This window comes from Crotalus tigris, unplaced genomic scaffold, assembly GCF_016545835.1.
Source record: "Crotalus tigris isolate CLP2741 ecotype Arizona unplaced genomic scaffold, ASM1654583v1 scf7180000024120.132558, whole genome shotgun sequence".
NCBI classification, from domain to species: Eukaryota; Metazoa; Chordata; class Lepidosauria; order Squamata; family Viperidae; genus Crotalus; species Crotalus tigris.
In genome coordinates, this window is record NW_024100397.1 from 128,602 (window position 1) to 132,558 (window position 3,957).

At 38.4% G+C, this 3,957-nt stretch overlaps 1 long non-coding RNA gene across 1 annotated transcript; it reads right to left on the bottom strand.

Annotated features, from left to right (window-relative positions):
* LOC120298747 lies at positions 1–2,274 on the bottom strand. The gene is made up of 3 exons (XR_005554188.1): positions 2,166–2,274; positions 282–399; positions 1–128 (listed from the first exon to the last, which is right to left on the bottom strand). It is a non-coding gene; the product is annotated as an uncharacterized LOC120298747 (long non-coding RNA).
* Positions 2,275–3,957: the final 1,683 nt, after the last annotated feature.

Consider the following 3,957-nt stretch of genomic DNA (forward strand, 5'->3'; position numbering starts at 1 on the left):
TTTGATGGGTAGCAATTTTATTTAGATAAAGAAAGATAAAGCGATAGCAGGCGGCAATCTCAGGTCCTTGGCCATATCTTGAAGATATGCATGGTCCTAGATGGAGATGGCATTATTTTCCAATTTTGCTATACAAATGAGAAAAAAATAATAAGTTGATCAAAGTGAGTTTAAAGTAAATTCTTTGCTTTGCAAAGCTTTCTGAATGCAAACAATATCAGGCAGAGAATCTCATTATGTACTGTATCTGTAGTATCTCTATTAGAGGAGAGTTTTCTTACCGTTCACAGCACTTGTGTTCCCGCCCACAGTCCAGCTGCCCAAGATTAAAATGTCCACGAGGACATAGTTTGTCAAAGCAGTGTCCTCCTCGAGAAAAACACTGTCCTTGGGCATTCCCTATGAAAAGAAAAAGAGGAGACAGGTAAACGATGAGTAAAGATTCCTTAATATTTAAATATATTTTTTCTTCCAAGACACTACCTCCTTCTACAGAACTGCAGGATTCCTTTATCCATTTATATTTTTATTCATTTATAACATAAAAATATGAAAATAAAAAGCAAATAGTAAGGAACAACCACAGGGAAAGAGGAAATGTGGAAAGTGGGGGGAAGAAACAAAAGGCGTTGACTTCCGATTCCCTGTTGCAATAAAATAAGGCATGAAAATCGAATCTCAGCTTTTTTCATTTCTGTATTAGTATGAACTAGCCATTTCTCTATCAACAAATCAGTCTAATCAGTAAACCCCAAAATCATAGTATCATTTTTTTCCACCTCAAGCACAAAGGCCAGAAGCAGTTTCCAAGTAGAAACAATAGTACTTTTATTCTTTTCTTTTATCAAAACTGTCAGTTTAGCCAAATTCACTCAGTCAGCTTTCAGGCCCAAGGTGGGACTAGAACTCAGTACCCAGAGTTGTCGTGTTTTGCTCTAATCACTAGACCAAATTGTTTCTCCATTGTGCCTCCTTATTCAAACAAAACATATTTGGCTGAGAATTGGGTAAACCAATACTAAAGTGAAGCCTACCAAAAAAAAAATAAGCTACAATAACAAAACCCCCAATAAAGTTATTTCAAGAATTGTGAATCAAAAGAAAAATCAGTGGCATATTTATCTTTATCAAGTTCCAGGCTGTGCTGATATTAAGTCATCAGACAAAGTCATTCTTATTCTAAGTTGTATTTAAATGGTATTCAAAATGGTATTGAACTTGAGAAAAAATAATCTTAAGAATTTTTTTTCTGCTTCTTTCCAAGATCTTAGTGAAAAGCTTAAATCTGATTTTATACTATTTCTGCCCAAGCAACTACATTAGCTGGAAGACATCAGTGGCAAAGTAATCACTACAATAAATAAATAAACCCAAAGGGAAGAATGAGACTGTGTGAAATTATAGAATTATAGCACAAATTATAGCTAATTATAGCACAAAGTCCAGAAGCAGTATCCAAGTACAAACAAAAGTACTTATATTCTTTTCTTTTATCAAAACTGTCAGTTTAGCCATCTCTGCTAACTCCATCAGCTTTTGTAACTATTCATCCAAGATGGGAATGGAAGCATCCTTCCAACAATTGCAGGATTCCTAGGACCACAGCAAGATTTCTCTGACCACACAGATCCATCTCTGCTGATCTCCTGCAGCACCTCAAATAAATCAGCCCTTAACCCAGGTTTGAAGTCTGACTCAAAGATGAATTAGCTGGTAAGCCTACATCTATTAATGTAGGAGGGAAGAAATAATTCTATCTCATATGAAGGATAGATCTTACTGTGATATATTTCTCTCCAGTATTGCCAAGGATCCTTGCTGAGTTACAGTGGCCAGTTGCATTGTGTGTTTTGGATGAAGACCTTGAGTGAGCTGAGAATTTTGTAAACCAATGTTAAAGTGAAGTAAATCAACAAAAATAAGCTACATTAACAAAACCCCCAATAAACATCTTTCAAGAATTGTGAATCAAAAGAAAAATCAATGGCATATTTTTTAAATATTTGGAGGCTCATGTTGTCAATAGTCTATACTGTTCAAAGCTATTTCTGTAAAGTAAAACAAAAAGATGTTGAAGATTATCCTACTTTCAGTGATGATCGTATTTGTTTAAAAAGGAGTGAGTTACCAATCCTTTGTAAATTATCAGTAATTTTGTTTCTTACCTGGTTCAGACAGGAATGCAAGGAAAAGAAATGTGAACAGCAGATAAAGGATCTTCATGCTGAGACTGGTTCTGGACCAAATCTTACTCCTGGGACAGACATGGCTCTCTATTTATGGAGTTGTAATGATTGCATCATATCACCTCAGTGAACTGTTGCAATTTAGTTCTTACCTAAGGCAACGGTGCATCTTCCTTGTATTGAAACACTCCTATTTGTTAGCTGTTACAAAAGCCCTGAGAAGAGCAGCAGACTTAGTTGAACATCTAACCTGCTATGGCTATAAAAGATGGGAGGCTCAGGACTTGCAGTGTCCGAATGGGTCAAAGAAAATTCCTTACTGAATTGCTGCCCAAAATCTACAGTCCATGATGATAATGCTCGGCCATGTTCACCAATGGATGGACTTTGGGAAGAGCCCTTAGAAGTAAGTGATGGAAATCTGGGGTTGGCACTGCTATCATGGGCGACACATTTTTATGGGTGGGTTTTGGGAAAACAGCTGCTCTGCTTCCTGGTGGGTCTTTGTGGCACTCAGATGAAGCACAGACTGATTTGGCTTTCGTTGAAGTATTCCTCCCTCATCCAGGAGATTTCTATTTCTCTGAAGACAGAGAATATATGCAGAGTTGGAAATATCCCTGATGTCTTAGTTGAGGGTTAATAATAATAATAATGATGAAGTTGGAAGGGACCTTGGAGGTCATTTAGTCCAACCCCCTGCTCAGGTAGGAAACCCTATACCATTTCGGACAAATGGCTGTCCAGTCTCTTCTTAAAAACTTCCAGTGTTGGAGCATTTACCGCTTCTGAAGACAGGTTGTTTCACTGGTTAATTGTTCTCACTGTCAGAAAGTTTCTCCTTAGTTCTAGGTTGCTTCTCTTCTTGATCAGTTTCCACCTGTTGCTTCTTGTCCTGCCTTCAGGGGCTTTGGAAAATAGCTTGACTCCCTCTTCTTTGGGGCAGCCCCTGAGATACTGGAACACTGCTATCACGTCCCCCCTCATCCTTCTCTTCGTTAAACTAGACATCCCCAATTGCAGCAATCGTTCCTTATATGTTTTAGCCTCCAGTCCCCTAAGCATCTTTGTTGCTCTTCTCTGCACTCTTTCTACAGTCTCAACATCTTTTTTACATTGTGGTGACCAAAACTGGAGGCAGAAGTCCAAGTGTGGCCTTACCACTCCTTATTAGGAGTCCTGTGGGACACAGAAGATCAACTGAAATTGAGAAGGAGAGCTGGGTTCCAAAAGCTGTGAGTGTTGGTTACATTGAATGTTTCCTGCTGCTTCAGTTACAAAGGATCTCATGGGGGCCATATTTTTTTATTACTTACCTCTGCATTTCAGTGGTGAGAACAATATGGCTTTACACTTAGGCAAGAAAAAAGGAATGCACAGGTATAGAATAGGTGATACGTGGCTCAATAGCAGTAACTGTGAGAGTTTGGCTCCAGAGGTTTTGGGTGCTCCATCACTGGAGGTTTTTAAGAATAATTTGGAAAGCCATTTGTCTGGAACGGTGTAGGGCTTTCCAGCTTCAGCATGGGATTGGACTAGCAGGACCCTGCCAAGTCGGTTATTCTGTAAGTTCTGTTGGTTCTCAGGTGTCGCATCCAGTTGCCATGGATGCTGTAGAGATTTAGAGATGGTTTCAGAGTGAAGCACAAGCATTTTCCCGTGCCCTGAATAACACAGTAACTTAAAATCTATTTTCAAAAACAAAATACTCAGACTTAGTTACATATAAAATCATCCTAGTTTCACAAACTAAATATGACTTTTCAACATT